Source organism: Peromyscus californicus, unplaced genomic scaffold, assembly GCF_007827085.1.
Source record: "Peromyscus californicus insignis strain IS unplaced genomic scaffold, ASM782708v3 Scaffold_13__1_contigs__length_99412109, whole genome shotgun sequence".
Lineage (NCBI taxonomy): Eukaryota > Metazoa > Chordata > Mammalia > Rodentia > Cricetidae > Peromyscus > Peromyscus californicus.
The window spans coordinates 86,665,678-86,687,236 of record NW_026294424.1 but is presented as its reverse complement, the minus strand read 5'-3'; the positions used below and the strand labels follow the sequence as shown (position 1 = coordinate 86,687,236).

The 21,559-nt window shown below is 42.1% G+C and overlaps 1 long non-coding RNA gene across 1 annotated transcript in view; it reads right to left on the bottom strand.

Annotated features, from left to right (window-relative positions):
- Positions 1 to 11,367: 11,367 nt before the first annotated feature.
- Positions 11,368 to 21,559, bottom strand: part of LOC128108627 (uncharacterized) — a 37,685-nt gene continuing 27,493 nt past the window's right edge. Inside the window, exons 5-6 of the long non-coding RNA XR_008217547.1 lie at positions 17,556 to 17,820; positions 11,368 to 12,084 (exon numbers count right to left, since the gene is read on the bottom strand). This is a non-coding gene — a long non-coding RNA (uncharacterized LOC128108627). The remainder of the gene's footprint in view (positions 12,085 to 17,555; positions 17,821 to 21,559) is intronic.

Here is a 21,559-nt window from a genome sequence, read left to right as displayed (position 1 = left end):
GCAGAGAGTGGTGGTATTTAGAAAGAGCCAAGGATTGTGGGAGAGATGGCCCACTGCTTGATGTGCATAAATAGAAACCTGAGTTCAAATCCTCACTACCTATGTGAAAAGCTGGGCATGGTTGTATGGGCCTGTGGCCCCAGGATTGCAGTTCAGAACCAGGAAGATCCTAGGAATTTTGTGGCCAGTCAGCCTAGCCTAAGTGGCAGGTTTTAGGTTCAATGAGAAACAGGTGGGAAGGAATGAGGAAGACATCAGATATCCTCCTCTGGCCTCCAAATGTATGTGCGCATATGTATGTTGTCACCCATACACATGTGACCTACACTACACACTATCTATGTGATAAAAATAAGTACATACATCTTAAAATTCACAAAAGTTTCTCTAGGTTATTTTTAAAAAATAATTTCATTGGAAATTTTAATGCTTTTATTTTACTTAAAATTACTTTGTACATTTACTAATTACAATACATTACAGCGTCTAACACTTGAGAGAACTAGCTTATAGTGTTATTGAATATCACTCCAGTAAGTATAGTATTTAGATGTCTGAAATCATAGGTTCTAAGCCTTGTTCCCCCTAATAAAGGAGTGAGGGACCTTGAATAAGCCACTTACCTATAATGCGGATGGAAATGACAAAATGACTTGCTATACTGTTTAGACAAGATAATCAACACAGAGGGCCTCAGAGCTGGAGTTCCAAGTTGTAAGGGTAAGGGGATGGTGTATGGTGTATCCTCTGATGGGGACTGTACATCAAGGTCCTTCTTGTGATTTTTCTTTTATGCCACTGGTAAGAGAATATTCAGTAGTGGACTGAAGAGATGGTTCCATGTTTCTCTGTGCTTGCTGCTCTCAAGGAGGGTCCACATCACCTGACACCCACCTGGAATTCACGGTCATTCTCTCTCTCTCTCTCTCTCTCTCTCTCTCTCTCTCTCTCTCTCTCACACACACACACACACACACACACACACACACACACACACACACACACACACACACTAAAAAATTAAAAATCTTTAAATTCAGTAAATACTGGGGGAAAAAAACCCACAGGAAATTTGCTTTGGAGTTACATTAACAAGATACATGACCCTGTCCATCCATGTTGAAGTAAAGCCAGTGTAAAAACTAGGAAAGTATGAGTGTCTTAGTATTGGGGGTTGGGAGTGGAAGAAACTTCTATTCGACTTTGAATCTATCACGGAGACATTTGTAAATCTCGACTGAGCTGCTTAAACTGTTTCCTCGAATACTAAGGCTGAAAATAATACCTATCTCAGAGTCAAAGGGAAGGAATCCATATATGAGTAGGGTTAAAATAATGCCCCAACAGAGTAGGGACTCAGTAACTTCAGGGAGAAAGTCTCTAAAATACGTAAGCCATGATGTTATGAACAATTGATGGGAACAGCTGCAATGACCTCATTTCTAGACCCTGATACAAAACGCTCACAATGACAGAATAATCTGATGAACATTAGCGAAGATGTTTTAGACATTAACCTCAGATGGTAATGCCTAGCATGCTGCCTCATACCCACAACCCCAGCTGGGAGGTAGAGGGAGGAGGCCTAGCGGTTCAAGGTATCTTTGGCTACATAGCAGATTGAAGACCAGCCTGGCCTACGTGGGACCTTGTCTCAAAACAAAACAAAAAACCAAAAACACTTTTGTGGTATGAAAATTTCACTGATGAAGAAAATACAGTCCAGCCAGACTCTGTGTTTTAACTGTGAACCTAGGGCAGTATCTGTTACTTCCAGAATTATATCCCAAAGTGGCATTTTAATTCAATCCACGTCTCCCCTAACTGCTATCAAATGTGGGCTGCAATGGCTTTGTCTTTTTTTATCTGGGAACTCATCTTTGCTGGGACTTTGTCTTGCGTCTTGGTTCTTTTTTAGCAAAGTAAGATGGTCTGCCTCCAAGTTTAATATAACTGAATGGACTTGTGGCTATCAAGTAAGCACATTAAAAATATACCCATGGCCTTCTGGGAATATCCCACACTGGTCATTAAGTAGTCATCCTGCAGCTCACGGTGTCTAGAAATAGCACTTTGTATCTTATTACCTGAAGGGATTGAAGCAGAGCTATAGATCAGAACATAGTTCTGAGTTGGAGGTGGGAGGTTCCTGTAGTTTTGAATAACTTAAAACTCCCTCCAACAAAGCTAACTGGGATCAAAGTTTCGGCGCAGCGGCTTTGACTATCAAGTGAATTGCCCCAGTTGGGCCAGCTTGATTACTTTTCTGTGGCTTGATTGTTTCTCTCTATCACCTTGTGCCATTAACAGAGAAATTAATCTTTGAAGCCCCAGTGGCTCAGCATTTTCAATTATTCATCTCAGCTGAGGAATTTTTTTTTAGAAGAAAAGCTCAGTGTTCTCAGTTACGATAAGCCTTGCCCGCAGACACCGATACCCACCCGAGCTGCCACCCCCAAGAAGCATCTTTTGCACAGAAAATTTTTCTGAGGATTAAAAAAAAAATCTCTTTTACTGCTTATTTCCTGTCTTCAGATCCAAACGCCTAAGCAGGCTAGAGCATAAAAACTGCTCAATAAGCATCTTGGACGTTCTTCCCCCTCAAGAGGTTTTCAGAAGGGAAAGGGGAGGAACAGGGAGGAAGCGTGAAAGGGTGATACCACAGTCATCATTCTGTTCATGCGAGACTGGTGCCGGCAAAGCTCCGGCCTTCTTCAACTGCAAAGATGCTCCGTCCTCTGGCACAGAGTGTCGCATTTGACTGCAGCCTAGACACGTCTTCCTATAGGCTTTCAAAACGTGTTTTTATTTTTAATCGACATTTGTTTATGAGGCCCTGTATAGCATTTCAATACATGGACGTATGTAATGATCAGATCAAGGTAACTGGCGTATTTGTTAGCCAGTGAACTATTTCTTTGTTCTGGATAGATTGTGAATCCTCCCTATTGATTTTGAAAAGTTCGTTATTGTCAGCCATAGAACATGGCTGACAACATGCTATAGAACACTAGAAGTGATTCCTCCTCTCCAGTCCACCTCCCCACCCTGTGACCATCCTTCCTCAACACCCTTCCCATGCTACATCTGTTCAGTCACCTTTCCTTAAAGTAAATGCAATGCAAGAGGTTATTCTCTTGTACCGTTTAGGGAATAACAATACAAAAATCCATGCCTGTTCAGAACAGACACAAATCTTTTTTAAAATATTCAGCCTGTTGGTTGAATATGTATATGTGGAAGCCACGGATACAGATGTGCTCTACTGCCTTGTTAGTCCCACTAGCCCTGAGACCTCAACTACTCTATCCCAACACTCAGCCCTAAATTTTTACCTGGTTAGACCTTAGGAATACACCTAGCTATTCAAGCTGGAAAGCAAGACCCAAGAAAACGTTATCCCTATTAACTCCTTCCCAGGACCAGTTTGAGCCTTCTTTGTTGTATCGAATAATTCCTTCTGCTAATTATCATCCTATCTTGGCGAGAAGACAAGGTCCTGTGATCCCATTGGTTGTTATTAACATATCTTACCAAACGTATCAATGTGTAAGTAAAGTTTTGTTGTTGGCATTACTGATGTAACTCCGGGGGCATCAAGAACTTCGTTGGTTTTGGTTGGGGTGCTGTATCTTTCTCCTTCACTACACTGTATTTGCAGTTTTCAAAATTTTTTTAAATAAAGATTCATTTGTTTTTAAATTACATGCATGGATGTTTTGCTTGCATGGATGTCTGTGTCCCACATGCACACATGGTACCCATGGAGATCAGAAGAGAGCATCAGATCCCCTGGATTTGGAGATTGTTCCAGAGTATCTTTAGGTGTTCAGTTGTGAGCCCCTGTGTGGATACTGAGAATTAAACCAGGGCCCTCTGCAAGATCAGCAAGTGTGCGAGTGGTTGAGCAATCTCTCCAGCCTCTGCAGTGCTCCTTTATGGACATGGACAATTACTTGATGGAGATTAAAAATTCTCTTAGGTTTTTGTTAATTCAAGATGTATGTGGCTCTTAGTATGATGCTAAAATGAGACCCTTTGAAAACAACCAACAGTCTAGTTTTTATTTTTTAAATATTTATTTATTATGTATACAGTGTTCTGTCTGCATGTATGCCTGCAGGCCAGAAGAGGTCACCAGATCTCATTACAGATGGTTGTGAGCCACCATGTGGTTGCCAGGAACTGAACTCAGGACCTCTGGAAGAGCAAACAGTGCTCCTAACCTCTGAGCCATCTCTCCAGCCACAGTCTAGTTTTTAAACACCTCTATTTTGGTGATGATTATAGATTGATGGCATAAAATCTTCAGAATATATTAAAGAAAAGGCTCTGCTAACCAATATGCAAAACTTCTCATTAAAAAGTCCTAGTTCTACAACCCTGCCCGGTTTCTTACAGGCTGCAATAATGTGAACATAATCTTCTAGTTATAATTCATTTGAGTAGTGAGCACAGTGCAAAGAAATTCGATCTCCAGAGATCTGTGTCTTAATTCCAGGTCGAGGAAGACATGCGGTGCTGGGAACGCTTTCTTTACCCAATGGCACAGCTCGATGCTTGCATTCATGATGTTTATAAGGCCACTTCTCCTTCAGGTCCACAGGAAATGACAGCGATCCACATAGGCCCTCCCTAACTCTCCTCTCTGGAGTATCCATGTCACATTGCTTCCTATTCCATCACCCCAGTTCTCTCATGCAGAGCATTCATCACGACAGGTAGGTATTTTAAGATGTTTATTGACTGTCGAAATCTATTAGAGTGCAAGCTCCTGAGAGCAAGTCAATTGTCACCTTCTCCATTTCTATGTCTCCAGGGCCATTTCTACGAGGATTAAATGAGTTCATATTTGCATGTTATTGGATTGAAGAAAAAAGAAAAAAGTGAAAATGCCCTGCTTCCTGCTCACTTCCTTTGATCTGGATCACTGTATAAATGTCATCTTTTATTCCACAACCTTCTTCTTCCAAAATGTAATAAACCTGTTTCCTTCTTCCAAAAGCTTGTTTGCTCGCTGTTTGGGGTTTTTAGTTTTTAATGTTTATTTATGTGAGTGTGTGCACATGTGTGTGGGTGTATGTGCATGTAGAAGTCAGAGGTTGACATTGACATCAGGTGTTTTTCTCAGTTGCTCTTCACTCTGATTGTCTAGACAGGGTCTCTCACTGACCCTAGGGTTTGCTAATTTGATTTGGCTGCTCTCTGTTTCCCCAGGACCAGAATTATAGGTCTAAGCAGCTGCTATTCCCAACTTCTTTCTTTCCTCCCACTCTCCCCACCCCCATTTTAATGTCAGTTCTGGGGCTCCAACTCAGGCACTCATGCTTGTGTGGCAGGCATATCACGAAGGGCGCCATCTCCCCATCCATGTTTTAAGTATGTGGGCTGTTTCCCCTGAATTATTAACAATTAGTACACACTCATTTGGGGAAGAAAGCTAAGCTAAACAAAAATAAAATTGGTGCCTGGTGCTATAGCTCAGTGGTAGAGCACTTGCCTGCCATGTATGATGCTCCAGGTTCAATCCCTACCATTTGCTCATGGGCACACACCAACTTAGGTGGGGTAGGGGTGAAGCCCTCTCCTTGCCTCACATGTTTAAGGCTCTAGGCTTGATTCTTATTATTGAAAAAAAAATGAGAGGAAAAATTACGTGGTGTGGTTAGTCACTCTGGTTTGCACAACATGAAAGAGGATCCAGGAAATGGGATTTTGAGAGCCAAACCCAGAAAAGCCCAGGGTAAATTGTTTCCCCACATTCCATCTCTCACACTATTATTACCATGAACAATTTATTCTCTTCCAGTATTTTATATATATCATACATAGGTGAGATTTTTATCACATAGACAATTTATTTATAATTTTTGAGATTTGTATTTAAATTCTTTTATTTTATGTTTGTGTGCCTGAGTAGATGTATGTGTACTACATGTGTGCAGGTGCCCACAGAGGCCAGAAGAGGGGACTGGATCCCCTGAAACTGGAGTTACAGATGGTTGTGAATTGCCTGATGTGGGTGCTAGGAACCCAAACCCAGGTCCCCTACTGTGGGAGCCCGTTCTCGGGTTCTTCATGGCTTTACCCAGCAGGTCCTCATAGAGGATGATTAGGACCACGGGCCTGAGTGCAGGTGTCTGAGATGGTCTGCACTTGGCCGTGCTGGGGGAGGAGGTCTTTTGCTCCACCCCTTGGCGTCTCTATAAAAACCCTGGAGCAGAGACAGTCGGGCCCCGTTGGAATAGGTTCCAGGCCCTCTCGAGGCTATCCTTTATTTTCTATCTGTTTATCTCCGCAAGATTCTCTGCAATAAATCCTTCTATCTAATATTTCCTGCTGCTCACACTCAAGAAAACTCTGGGGAACTGTGGGGGCAGTGGGTAAACGCCCCACACCCTACATGAGCAAGAAGTGCTCATTACCACTGGGCCACTTCATCCTCAGGAACTGGAGTTGCTAATGATTATAAACCTCCATGTGGGTGTTAGGAACCAAACTCTGGTCCTCTGGAAGCACAGTCAGTGTTTTTAACTGCTGATCCATCTCTCCAGCCCCAAATAGTCTCAACAATAAACAATTTAAAATTCAGTCCTTTCTGATTTTATTCTATGAGAATTTTCCATCATGAAAATATTGCTTCCCATCACTTTAAAAGTTGCTTCATATTCTATATTATACTTCAGAAGTAATGTAATACAAGATTTAAGGCCCTATACCCCAGAGCAGCCTGCAGGTTCAAGTTCCACTTTACTACGGGTACTTTGTCTTTTCTGTGCCTAAGTTCCTTTTCTCTAATATATGAATCAAGAAATAATGCTGTATATGTAAATAAATTTGTTTTTAAAACATATATTATACAGAATTATTGTGACAATTAACTGAAACATACATGATTATTAGCACTGTCTATTGATTTTTCTTGATAGATGACCATGATGTATGATAGAATATCTATAACCTATCTCGATTCTTGACAGAAGACGCTTCATCTATCTCTCCTTTATCTTCCAGGGACACTGCTACTAAATAAATCTTAGTGTTCTCCCTACCTTTCAGGAAGACCCAACCAATACAAAGATTTTGCTGATTTGATGGGGGGGGGGGGTCATCACAACATTTTAATTATAGTTCTTTGAGAACAGATGAAGTTGAACATTGATTTCATGTTTTCATTAGTGTCTGAAATAGCCGCCCTTAACTCATGTTCTTTGAACATTTTCCTACAGGGGTATTAGTGTTTTTTTGTCCATTTGTATCAGCTCTTTATATAGAAAAGATAATAGCCCATCGGGCTTAGCTGGGTTTTCATGTTCAGAAGGTCTACCCTGCTGCATAGGCAGATGATGATGAAACATTTTACAATTTCATGTCTACTCTGATGCCAAGGGGACACACTCTCTTCCAGAGACCAGTCACTTACAGTTTCTCTTTCTTTGTTAAAAGTTTAAACATAGTCCTTTGGAATAAATATTCACATATCATAAGCTGGAAATCTAAATTGATTTTTTTCTCTTACCACATCTCTCCAGACCATTTAGCGGGCAATCTTAACCTCTCTGATTGATTTCTCATGTTTTCCAATATCATCCATTAACATTTTATAGATGCTGGATTCTCTTCCTGTTCTATGAGTTTGTCTTTTTGCTGTACTTTGTACTTGCTAAATGACTGTAGTTTTATTATCTGTTTTAATCTTTGCTATGTTGAGTCTCAATCAATAAACTTTCTAGCCTTCTGCACTTTTTCCAAAATGCAGTTATGGCCCTTTAGATTGTGCCTACACAGGGTCGCTTTATCTTTCTCTTACCGTCCAAAGACTGGAAATTCATTCTTGTTGAGGCGAGTGGAGATAATAATACAGAGAATCTCATAAAGTCTCTCCATAAAGGGGAAAAGCTAATTTGTAAAGCAGAGCTGCTTGAAACACCATACAAATATAATTAGAATGGCCTCTTTAGCCTGCATAGGAGCCTGCCAGCTTCATCTTGTTTTGTGGTGCAGAGCAACCTAAGGGTCTGTGATGAAGGATTTAACAGTAGCATTTCATAGCCTAGGAGTAGTGTATTCCTTATGGCAATGTGAAGCAATATTTTGTGGTGAATTGTGTGGCCAGAGGCTCTATCTATTCTCAGGGGGAGATGGTGGTCGTATGGACAGAAAAGGGCATGGGAAAAGAATCGTGAACAAGACTTGCTTGGTGACCTCTGCTGCCTCTGAGACCATCTTTTCAATAACTCTGGCCAGAGTGAGTTCTGGAAGCAGGGAGGAAAGGGGTGGGAATGACAGAGTGAGTGCTAGGCAGCCAGTCAGCAGTGCTAGAATATTCCTACTTGGTCATCCCCAGAGTAAATCCTACTAAGGGAGAAAAGAGGTTCAGGGGCTCGAAAGGACTTCAGACTTCCTTCGTAACAACGCCCTCCATAGCGATCTGCAATTGTGCAGATGTGCGTTAGTTGCCACAGTTTCACTTAGGGTGTAATTAAGGTTTTGTGCTATAATCAGCACCTGCTGCAACTGGGGTTTTCTTCACATCTGTGGTAAGAGGGAGTAAATCATCCTCCCCCATCTCCTTTCTTTTTTTGTTACTATTGGTTTTGTGTCTTTGAAATGAACTTAAGTATATACCTTCAACTCACTGAGATGGACAGCTAGGAAAAGGGAAAATGGACAATAAACTCAACAAGAACGGGAATGAACACACAGCTGAAGCTGGTATATATGAAATAGACTCTACAGACTCTGTGTATTAGGGTTCTCCAGGAAAAATAGAATATTGTGGGCATATTAGATGAGATTTAACATGACAACTGGCTCACACAAGTATGGAGGCCAAGAAACCCTACCAGCAGCTGTCCATGAGAAGAGAGCCAGGACAGTTGGTGTGGTACAGTCCATGTCTGAGGACCAGAGGAGAGAGCAGGATAACTCCCTGAGCCCCAAGGCCAAATGGCCAGAACCCCACTGTCTGAGGCCAGGAAGATGAATATCCCAGCTCAAAAGACAAGCTAGATGTGCTATCGAGTAACCAACCTGGCTAAAATGAACACAGTCTAAAGAGACATTTGTGCCTCTCAATCTGACTATTTAAATGTCAACACAGCACACCTGCATGAGAATTTTCCTCTCGGAATCTCATAACTCGAGAAGAAATGGCGCCATCCAGAGGGGACTTTTTCTCCCCCAAAGAGATTTTACACAGTTCTGATACCTCGCCAAAGCACCTTACAGCATGAGACTGAAGCCTAGCTAATGATGGGCTAGGGCAGGGGGACCTCACCTTCACCTGAACAGCTTAGATGTGCACATATATCCTAGGTCCTTTATCATCTTACCGTCCCTTCAGTACCTCAAGACAAACTTAGGTGAGCCCCTGGATTTTTTTTTTTGTCCCTCTTCTCAAAGTGGCTGCATTAACTAAATCTCCACTTTCTCCTTTCCACTATTATTTGGGCTCTCCTAGTTGGAGAACCTGGCTTGGGGAACAGGCCGTGACTCACCCCAAACTCGGTAGCAATGACTCCAGCTTTGCATTCTACTCAGGCCCTCAGCGGAGTGGATGGTGATCACTCACGGGTGATCTTCTTTACTGTTTACCGTTCCAAATGCTAACTTTTTCCTGGGATCCCCAGAAATGACGTCTCACACGTAAGCTCTCTAGGCATCCCTTAGCCCAGCGAAGTCAGCAGAGTAATGAGCCACCGCACAATGGGCTTTCCTTTAGCCAGGAAGTCTGTCCCAGCCACAGTTTGAAAAGACAACTGTGAAGAAAATCCGTCTGGGAGGACAAATGCTCCCCGTTTCTGGTGTGTGTGTGGGGGGTCTTCTATCTCCACGGCTGTTAAGCGTCAGCGGGCCGCCAGAGAGGCTGAGCTACAGAGCCCGTTTCCAGAACAGCCCATGCAGGGCAGCAGCTACACTCCAGCCTATCAGATAAAGCATGTGAAGTCTTTTGTGGGGATGCCGTGGTCCCGCCTACCCTCACCCGTCATTGTCTGGGCTTCAGTCTCATTCTGTAAGGAGGTCTGACAACTTGTTAGAACTCTGTGAAATCTCTTCCTGGGAGAAAAAGTCCTCTCTGGATAGCGCCCTTTCCTTCTCGCAGTGTGACATTTTTAGGACATCATAAAACTAGTGCAGGGGGGATTGGGCATTTAGCTCAATGGTAAGGCCCTGGATTCGGTCCTCAGCTCCGAAAGAAAAAAAAAAGACAAAAACTCCATCTCTTGCAGGGCGGTGGTGATGCACGCCTTTAATCCCAGCACTCGGGAGGCAGAGCCAGGCAGATCTCTGTGAGTTCGAGGCCAGTCTGGACTACAGAGTAAGTTCCAGGAAAGGCTCCAAAGCTACATAGAGAAACCCTGTCTCAAAAAACCAAACAACAACATCAAAAAACCTAGTGCAGGGATAAGAGGACGGCCCAGTTGGTGATGTGCTTCTTTGTAAGCGTGAGGACTAGAGTTCAACTCCACAACTCCACAGAACCTTAGTTTTTAAAAACGCTGGGGCGGTGCAGTACTCATCCCCCACAGATCTTTGTGGTTTACAAGTCAGCAAGTCTAGTTCCAGGTCAGCAAGAGACTCTGTCTCAAAAGAACAAGGTAGATGAGGACACAGGGGGAATGGCACCCAAGGCTGTCTTCTGTCCTCCATGTGCACACACATTGTTACACACACACACACATTGTTACACACACATACACACACATTGTTACACACACACACATACACATACACACACATTGTTACACACACACACATATACACACACACATTGTTACACACACATACACACACATTGTTACACACACACACATACACATACACACACATTGTTACACACACACATATACACACACACATTGTTACACACACATATACACACACACATACATACACACACATTGTTACACACACATATACACAAACACATTGTTACACACATATACACATACACACACATTGTTACACACACATATACACACACACATACACATACATTGTTACATGCACATATACATACACACATTGTTACACACACATACACAACATTGTTACACACATATACACATACACACATTGTTACACACACACATACACATACATTGTTACACACATACATATACACATACACACAAATTGTTACACACACACATATACACATACACACATACACACACATACATACACACACATTGTTACACACACACATACACATACACACACATTGTTACACACACACATACACATACACACACATTGTTACACACACACATACACATACACATACACACACATTGTTACACACACACACACACACACACACACAAAACCTGCTTCAATTCTTAGAAGTAATAAGACATCATATCACATTCAGACTAAATAATAAAATCCAGGACCAAGATTATAAATATTGCTTGGAATAGGAAAGGCATAGCAGTCCCAGGTAAAAACCTTATTTTTGAAAAATTAAGTCATGACATTTCAGAAGACATAAATTAGCATATTAATTCAACACATGGATGCTGTAGTCACACAGACCCAGATCTGAATTTGCTACCTTAAAGCTCTGAGATAAGGGTTCTCTTCATCTGTAAAGGGGCAATGTTGGTATCCCTTACCTCACAAGCTTGCCACAGACATTACATGACATGGCCATGGTCCACTGTAAGTGTTCTGTAAATGGCAGCTCTTCCTTTTACTGTTGGTATTTCTCAACAACAACCAGGCATTAGAAGAGGCCAGTAAGGCTCTCTTCTAATTGGATCACACTTAAGTACTAGCAGAACACATGAGTTCCTCTCCTGTTTTCAGCAATACGCAGACAAAGGGGAGAATGTGATTGCCCATAGCAAGTCTGCTTCACTCAGAAGTGTCCTTTAGATTTTCTGGAAACCTCTCGTATTCAACTCAAATCGTTTCTTCTTGAGCACCTCATGTGAAGACAGAGAACGACGCCACGCCTTCCTTAGTGACCTTTCAGATGCATCACTCTTGACAAAGTTACAGCTGGGCTCTCTGCCCCTTTCTCATGCTCACACACCCAACCCAAGCCCAGGGCTAATTTCTCCACCACCGCCAACTCTGCAAGAAAATAAAGGAAACAATATATTTACTATTTGGGTTACAGTTTGCTGCAAGGAAAACCAGAAATCCTAAATCCTAGAGAGCGACATTCAGATCTGTTTCACATACATCAAAGAACTGCTATGTACCAAGAACAACGGCAGAGCAGAGCATCTAACTCAGGATAATGGATCACACACGGCCAAAAATCAGACACCGAAGGATGATGAGTTTGTGACAGCGTGGCCAGGACCTGAGCAGAAGAAAGGTTTTGACAAAGAGCATGATTTGTTTGAGAGGTCGGTATCTAGCCTGCTCAGATTGCTCTGACAAAATACCTGAGAGTGGGAAGTTCATCAGGCTATTCCTCATAGTTTGAGAGGCTAAGAAGTCCAGGATCTAGATGCCAGGGATGAGGTAACTGGTAAAAATGTTCCCTCTCGTTTCCATGGTTGTGCCTTCTTGCTGTCTATTGATGAAGGAAGAAGCCCCAGTCCAGAGTGACAAGAGAGTACGTACATGCCTGTAAGAACTGGAGACACGCAGGGAATACACCTAGGGAAACAAACGTTCTGGAGAGTGCAGGAGGGCAGAGAGAACAGAGGAGGTAACAGCGCACAGTGGCGCTGGACTACAGTATCCAAACAGAGGACAGAACTGTGGGTTCAGGTAAGCCCATCTCGCCAACTCTCTTGAAGAGTTCTTTGTGTGGTGTGTGTGTGTGTGTGTGTGTGTGTATGTCCACTGCCTTCTTCATCACTTGTCTCTGAGACAAGTTTTCAAGGAAGCCCTCAGAATCTGCCTGTCTCCACCACCCCAGTGCTGGGTAATTATAGACATTAAAGCTGTTGTTTGGATACTGGGGACTAGAACTCAGGTCCTCCTGTCTGCACAGCAAGGGCCGTACTCACCGAGTCATCCCCCAGCCCTCCGTCTCGTTTTTATTCAACAGAAAGTAAATGTGCATGCTTGTGAAGTCTGATGTGATAACTGATCATACTGTATAGTGATTAAACCAGGATAATTAGCATGCCCATCACGTCATACATTCATCATTTCTTTGTAGAAAAACATCTTTAAAGTCTTTTGGTTATTTTTTCTTAAAAATGTTTGATTTATTCAATTTTCTTGGTTTTTAAGTATTTTGAAACATACACTATATTACTGCTAACTATAGTCACCCTGTAGAGTAATAGAAAATCAAAACTTATCCCTAACATTTCACTGTAATTTTGTACCTATTGGCCAATCTGAGTCCCCACCTGCCCCCACTTCTTCCCAGGGTCTCTGGTAACTCACTAATTGTAGTGGTTTGAATGAGAAATGTAGCACACAACTTTAATCCCAGCAATCAGGAGACAGAGACAGGTAGACCTTTGTGAGTTCAAGGCCAGCCTGGTCTACACAGCAAGTTCCAGGCCAACCAGAACTAGATAGTGAGACCCTGTCTCAAAAAAGAAAAAGGAAAGAAAAATCTTAAAGATTGCATTGTACCAACACACACATACACACACACACACACACACACACACACACACAAACACAAACACAAACACACATATCAAAATGAGTGAGTTCATTAAGTTTATGTACAAAAATTACTAACATTTTCTTTTTTAATTTATTTTTATTTTTATTATTTTTTTATTTTTATTTTTTTCTGGAGCTGAGGACCAAACCCAGGGCCTTGTGCTTGCTAGGCAAGAGCTCTACCACTGAGCTAAATCCCCAACCCCTTTTTTATTTTTTTTTAAATTTTTTTATTTTTTAACATTTTCTTTGTTAATAATGAATTATAGCCCCCCCCCCATCAAGAAAAAAAATCCATTTACAATAGCTACAAAAATATCTGGGAATAAGTTTAAGGAGGTGAAAGAACTCTACATCAAATGCTGTAAAACATGGGTGACAGAAAGTAAAGATATACAAATAAACAGCAATATCAGAGAGATGTCTCTGTATTTGTGGATTGGCCAAACTAATCATTTTAATTTTTATGAAGTTAAAATAATAATGTGCTTATTGCTTTTCAAATGTTAAATATAATCTTTAAACAACACATGAAAGCATGTCTTTTGATTATAGAACAGACAATCAATGTTACCAGTTTTGACAATGCAAATATGAAACTGGAGGTGTTAGAAGTTTGTAAATGGGAAGGGATGGAGATGGATAAATAGAAGAATAGAGGCATTGAGATTCTCACCTTATAAGATGGGCAATCAAGGATGATGTCTCTGGTTAATGAAACAAAAACTGAAGGTATGCTAATGACTTTTAAATTTATTAGTAAAGTGGTCAACAGTGAGAGAGTCTCTCACTTCTCACTTCCTATAGGAGAAACTCTAGGTCGTGTCTAAAAGGGACAAGTGAAGTAATGATAGAATGGAAGAAATGCCTGGAATGCATTAGACATGGTTGATTTCAGGGAACCATGTAGAACCAAGTAGAGATGGGAAGGGATATTACTCCTAGTCATGTGCCCATATTACTCAGATAAACAGTCTACACAGGTAAGTGGGATAATTGAGAGAAAATGGGCAGACTGGACTCCTTTTTAAAGAATAGTTACACGATACAAGTTCTGGAAAGGTAATGCATCAAGGTAATTGGAAAGAGAAGAAGTCATAGAAGGGACATTAAAGCTGCCAGACTTCGGGCCCTCCTGACAAATTATGGGTTTATTCCTACCTTAGTGTAAGACTTGATGTTTTTAAAGGATTTTGAAGAAGATAATATAATGAATTATCTCTTTTGGTTAGAAAATTACCTACAGCAGAATAAGAAAAGCAAGATGAGATACTGCTTCCAAAAGTGTTCCATAAATTGTAACTGTGACTATTAACTGTAAAGTACAACACAAAATTCTATAAAAATCATTCTAATCAAAACTCATAAAATACATGCACCAAAAACCTTATGAGACACCACTTCATACCTACCAAGATGGCTATGCTTTTAAAAACAAAAACAGATTTTGGCAAGGATAGAGAAACCGGAGCCCTCAGTTACTGGTGAGAATATAAAATGGTAGTCCACTTCAAAAAACAGACGACATCTCTTTCATTGCTCTCCTACTCTGTCCCTGCTCCAGCTTGACCATTCTGTTCACTTATGTTCTCACCCCGTCCCCTACCTTCTATCCCCCGCCCCCCCCCACCGCCAGTTTACTCAGGAGATCTCATCCATTTCCCCTTCCCAGAGTGATCCATGCATCCCTCTTAGGGTCCTCTCAAGCAAATTTCATTGCATGGTATGGAAAACTTCATAAAGAGGAGATGAGGGAACCGTAGAAAGAAAAGAAAGCCAGAAGAGGCCTGTCTTTCTTTAAACTAGAAAGGCTATTCTTAAAAGGGAACTGGAATGTAAAACATCCCAACTTGGCACATGGAACACTTTCTCCTCCCAAGTTCATTACACTTCTTTCTCTGTCTCCGAGCTAAGGGGCTGGAAGGCACAGCTCTTGGACATTTTCCAATTAGATCTGGATTTGTACCTATGAGAATTCCTTGATCTTCGTCGTCTTCAGGCTACATGCAGTTCTCAGAGCTCACAGCTTATCACTGGGATGTTAGGATAATGAAACACTGGCTGCCATAAACAAGTCCCATTTATTCTATTCATATCAAATATTTTAGAATAAATAATTCCTGCTTTAGGAATTTTTTTGGAAGTTAAGGTCGTGTAAGTCAAAGTGATTATACATTTGAATAAGCATCCATCTACATAGAACAGTTAAGCTTTTAGAGAATATCTATAAAGTCTATCCAGCTTTGGAAGACTCTAATCACTCTGTCCCTTTGTCCTATCTCCAGGTTCTTCAGAAAATTGTGCTAGGAAAGGTTAAAGTCATAGGCAATGGCCGTCCTAAATTTAAAAATCAAACTTTTTAAATTCCAAGTTCAACATTTTTCTTAATGTTTCCACAGTTACCTTATAGGATTTCAGATTCTTTCTTGGGACCCAATGAGTTCACCCCATGTAACATTTGCCTTTCAAAGGAAGGGAAGGAGGGAGGGAGTGGGGGAGGGAGAGGAGGGGAGGAGAGGGGAGGGGAGGGAAGGGGAGGGGAGGGAGGAAAAAATGCTCTTCATTGGCAAAAAAGAGGAAGTCTATTTCTTCCCAACTGAGAAAGGAAACTCCTGTTAGCCAAGAAGGAAATGCAGCCCGTGTTAGCTCTAACGGAGAATAAATAAGTGTTCTAACTGTGTAGCTGGGCTCCTGGACAGGGACTGATACGGGACTTTTTGTAAGTGATTTATTTTGGTCTTTTATTTAAAGCATCCTTTATTTTTAAACCATTTGATTAAAAGCCAAATTACAAGCTTAGCAAATTTCATACTTGGCAGTTTTAATATTCCAAAAATGTCCTTACATTCCCATCACTAACTTCAAAAATGAAATCAACCCCTCTTCAGGACACTGGTCAAAGGCAGGTCATCCAGAAGCAAATTAAGACTTCCAAATATATACAAACCGATCCCCCCACCCCACCCCCCATGTTCTGAAAAAGCAAACCTTCTCTTCACCTTCTCCCAAGGTTCTCTTCCTGCTCTCCTTGGTCCACTTACTTTTTATTTTCAAAATTTTTGAGTTTCTGGGCTGGTTGTTTTCTAGAAAATCAAAATTAGTCAACCATAGAATATTCCCACAGAATATTTCCAATTCTTCTGTTCTGTCTAGCTGTTGCTGGTTCACGTGAATTATACTGTGAGGCCAGTGAAACGGAAGAAGACAGAGTGAGCAAGAGGAGCCGGCTGATAAGCTGGCAAACACGAGCTTTGTCTGACAAGAGTCAAGCTTACTAAAGGAATCCGCATTGGGACAGAAGGAAGGACAAAGACATCGCATTAAAGGCGAACCTGGCAACTGAGTAAGAAACTCAGTGTTAAAAAGTTGAGTATGTGGAGACTGTGGCTAGACCCCCACCCCTACCCCACCCCCCAGACTGTTGGAGTCTAGAGACAAGAATGGAAGATGGCCTCTATCATGAATCATACCATTTCACCCCCTACCCTCCACAACTCTTGTCTGAGATAAGGATAATGACATCCTCCTGTAGTGGGTAGCTGTTCTAGCTATGGCCATGAAGCGCTGCCCCAAGAGAGACAGCAGGTGACTGCTATACCTGCCTATGACCTTGAAGTACATACCCCTGGGGCATGGCCGCTTGGGACCTTTAAGACCTGGGATGCACATACGTGGCTCTCTCTTCACTCCCTGGTGGTTTAAATGCTGGGACTGACCAGGCAGAGCTTGGACCAGGCAGAAGATCAGCATGGGACCCAGCTTGGCTTTCCTGGATCCTACAATAAATCTCCTGTGCTGTAGTGAGTTACCCCTAATAAATTCCTTTGCACATTAAATAGACTCTGTGGATTTCTCGCTTTATCCTCATATTTGGAATCACCTTTACCATAGGCATGGATATGTCCTATTGAGCTGACTCTATCACTGAATTCAAGGGTTGAGGAAAGTACTTAGCCTACCTGTCCATTCCGCCCCTTGGTCACAATGGCTGGTTCAGGTTGACCAACCCCAGTGATCCTGTGATCTGAACCTCCTTTGGTTGAACTCCGGGAGGACACTGTAGCCGCCCATGGAACAGCTTGTAGAGTCTTAGGACGGAGCCATCTCTTGGCGAGTAGCTGAGTACAGTGGGATTCTCAGGTCTGCCAGCACTGCTTGGGCAGCAAAACCTACTCCAAATGAAATTTCTGTAGTTTTCCTTCATGACCAAGGAATTCCCCATCTCTGATTTAAAAAAAAAAAAAATGAATTTAGATTGTGTATTCCATCACCGACACCAGAAAGAGTTCAAACTGATACACATTTCATGTCGATGAATGCCTTTGTGTCAGCTATAAAATATGAATGTAGTCATACTCTCAGCCTCTTCTATTGAGAGAAAACTTGCAGATTCTGTCGAACTAGACCTTGCTGATAGATATCTAGGACAAATGGGAGCAATAATGTACTTTGTAGACTAAGAGACTCTGCAACATCCCCGTCCTGCTTGAGAACATTATTGCCATCAGAAGCCCTTCATATGCACGCCACTGACCACCAGTGGGACCAAAAGTGTTTCCACCAATCTGAGGTCAGCAGTGCCCACACTGCCACACATAGGGAGCTCTTTATTTATGTGAGCAATCAGAATTTAGTAATTAAACTGAGCCGTAGTGGTGTTTCACTTTATATGCAACGTGAATCAATTTAGAAGTGAGTTGCCAGTCATTAGGGACTGATAATACAATAATAAGGTTATTTTTTTTAAATTGAATGGAAAAATAACAGAACACTCGCTATAGGTTGTGAGAAAAGCACACTATTCCATTGGCTTCATGTACTGGCTTTGTGTTTTAACATCACCACCCACCCCATCCCCACTATGCAGGGAACTGAATGATCCAGGACCTCACATGTATCACTAAGATCGATCACTAATGCCCCAGATTAAGTCTTGATCACTTTAAAGACAACACTGATGGAGGGGAAAGGAAGTGAGCGTTTATTTCTCAGCATCTGTTAATGGACCAGCTACAAGGCTTTCTGTAGCACCTACATGATTTAAACTGAACTGGGCTCAGAGAATAAGGGAATTTGTTAACTCACATGACTAGGAAGGCCAGAGGGAAAACTTCAGGGTAAGTTGACTCAAAGGTTTGTAATACAGCCAGGGCCATTGCTTCTGTTTAATTATTATTGTTTTATGTGTCTGGTTATTATGCCTGCATGTATGTCTGTGCACCACATGCATGCCCAGTGTCCACAGAAGCCAGAAAAGGGCATCAGGTTCCCTGGAAATGGAGTTACAGCTGGTTATGAGTTACCATGAGGGTGCTGGGAATCGAACCCAAGTTCTCTTGAAGAACAGTCAATGGCTCTTAACCTCTGAGCCATCTCTCCAGCCCTCTGTTGTTGTTGTATTATTGTTATTGTTATTTTATTTTGTGTTTGTTTCATGCCCCAGTTCCTCCAGTGTTTCTCTCTTGTATTGACTAACTCTTCTTTGAGTGAGTGGCAAAGTGGAATGACTAAATGTATTCTCATTTACATTAGGGGGCAAGATGGGTTTCTCTTCTTTTAACTATAAAACCAAATTAAGTTGCACACTGACTAGACTTACTCATTTCTTCAAAAATAAAAATTGAAACTTACCATGGCCAAAAAGATCACATGCAATGCTAATTTCCGGCTGGAATAAACAGCCCCTGCCTGATTCAACAGCATGGTGAAGTCTAGGCTAACGAGAATTCACTTCCTGAGCTGGCGACAAACACGTGATCGCTTGGTCCACAGAGCTCCTACCTAAAGTCAGGGTGAAATGGCTGTTGAGAGAGAAGCCATCGTACATTTTATCACTGTGTGCTAGGCTGGAACTGAACCGTAAGCAGAGCTGGCTATGCAGAGCGCCCTGGGGCCAAACTGTAGGAGTCGTAAGTGAAAATGGACTTTTTCCTCTAAGTACATTTGGAGAAAGTTATGCAGAGCCACCTCATGTGAGAGCCGTAATCCTGAAGCCTGGCATAACTCCACAGTAATTTTCCCACAGGAATAAATGGAAACCAGGGAGAGATGGATTCTCTTAATATACAAATCTATTACCATTATTGCCTAATTTTATTTTACGTTTGCTTTATAGTTTCTCGAGATTATTTCTTATCCCATAGCATGCTTTCTCCCGAATGACTAGTACAATGTTAAGGCATTTGGCCTTGCTTTAGCGTGTGTAATTGCTGTCCCAAACACACTGAATTTAGGCCTCTTTTCTTAGCACTGTCATTTGGACCACCTTCAAATGAACGCGCTGACAGGATGACAATCGGAGGCTAAGAATATTTCAAATCGTAACAGTGAATGTAAAGGCAAAAGAGCCACAATCACAAAGTATTTATAGAAGGTACTTTGGGTGCCCTGGTCACATCCCCTAAGTTCATTTCTAACCACTAGTGCTGGTCACGGTCTCTGTCGCCGGCTCTCAGCCCACTCGTCAAACCTTTATAACTCCCTGAGAAGCACAGACATTAGGGTATATTTTGCTGGGCTATTTGGCCTTTGACCATGGTTCCTGACCAAAACAAAACAAAAAGCACACAAAAAAGCTCTCGATCTCCTGGAATGCCCCGAGTGACCAGAGTGGGTTTTTGTTCCAGCGAGAGGTGACTCTTGGTGGCCCCCTAAGTGGAGGCCATTCGCCAGAAGGATCATGGCTAGAAGCTTGGGATTTTATCCTCACCTCTTATCCTTTGGAGAGGTGGGGGAGGAGCTGGAGACTGAATTAATAATCCATCGTGCCTATGTGATCGGTCCTCATAAAATATGGGTTAAGATCCGCGGAGTCTGACAGCTCCAGGGGAGGTGGCCACAGCAGAAAGAATGTCCTGGCCCCTTGCCACACGCAATTCCTCAGCCTGGGATTCCTAAACTGTACTGTGCACTGTTCACCAAGTGAACTGTTCTGAGTTCTGAAAGCCAGGCTAACAAATGACAGACCCGATTGGGGGTGGGGGGTTGCAGAAGCTGAATTACAGGTGGCCAGCTGCTCAGAAGCACAAATGACAATCTGGCCTTGTGACTGCATGGGATGGGAGTCTTTTGAGACTGGCCCTTTACCAGAGGGAACTAGCCCTCGCTCTGGTTAGTCTCAGGAAAGAACCAAACGGTAAGACACCTGGTTGGTGCCTGCAGAGAATCCAGCAAATCTTTGCAGTAGGAAGCTCCCAGATGTATGAAAACAGGAGTTGGTGAAAGTACGACAGCTGAAATAAAAACAATGAGAATTTATATATATATATATATATATATATATATATATATATATATATATATATATATATATAGACCATCTCAGCTCAAACGGCACTCTAATTTTTGTGTTTCTGTCTCTGGGTTTTCTTTGAAATATTAAGCTCACCTGACAAGCAAAGCCAGGAAATGTAGTAGTTGCTCAACAAATACTTGTTGGATGAGTGAGTGACTGCTAGTGTATCATTGTGGGAGCCCAGCTCCCATGTTTTGAAGGGTTCTTTGGTGGAGGAGAGAGGAATGAGGAAATATCAGATAGAAAGAGAGACCTAGATATTGAGAAGAAAGACAGAAACTCATTACAGCTTTTGGAGGGCCTGAGTCAATACCCAACAGCCTCGTCCTTTATTGAAAAGGACTTTTTATAATATGCCAAGGGGAGAGGCAAAAGACCTCGCCCTTGCAAGATCAAAGCACACTGTACAGCCAAGTGTAGACCCTTTCAAACACCTGGCAACCACGCCTTTGGCCAAATCATCTCCTTATGCAGCCCTGCTGGGTAAAGCAAGTACAGATTCTCTGACCCTGAGTAAGGTCTCACTAAGAAGCCTCTGTGGGTCTCCACATATCATTCCATTAAACTCCCCTGTCAGAACATGAACTCCCAGGCCTTTGCTACATAGTAAGTGGCAAACTTGTTTGGAACTGCTGGGTGGGGGCTGATCAGGACAATCTGAACTTCCTG